Here is a 534-nt window from a genome sequence, read left to right as displayed (position 1 = left end):
CTTTAAATCTTACATCTAAATGCTCCTTATGGAGCCGCTGACTGAATTTGGATTAAACAGAAGTGAAAATAATTGATATAAATTTTAATTACATTTTTTGGTTTGTTGTTTTTAAGACTAGTTGTGGGTTTAAATAGTGTTTATATGCCCATAACATATAATTACCCAGTAATATTTGGTAACACTTTATTTGAAGGGGGTTGAATAAGACTGTCATGACACTGTCATAAACATGACATAACACCTGTCATGAACATCAATAAGCCTTCATGAATAGTTATGACTGCTGTCATAAAGCGTCATTCGGTAAATAATGACACTTTTAATACAAAGTTGACATTATTCGAAATGTCTTCATTATGACAACATGTCATAAATCTAGACAAAATGTCTTCGTTATGACAACTTCTCATTAACCTCGCCAAAAATGTCTTCATTATGACAACTTGTCATTAACCTCGCCAAAAATATCTTCGTTATGACAACTTGTCATTAACCAGGAAATCATGATCTGACATAAATTTGTTATAAAAG

The sequence above is a fragment of the Poecilia formosa genome, unplaced genomic scaffold (genome assembly GCF_000485575.1).
Source record: "Poecilia formosa unplaced genomic scaffold, Poecilia_formosa-5.1.2 Scaffold2081, whole genome shotgun sequence".
NCBI lineage: Eukaryota > Metazoa > Chordata > Actinopteri > Cyprinodontiformes > Poeciliidae > Poecilia > Poecilia formosa.
This window is presented reverse-complemented; position numbering follows the sequence as displayed.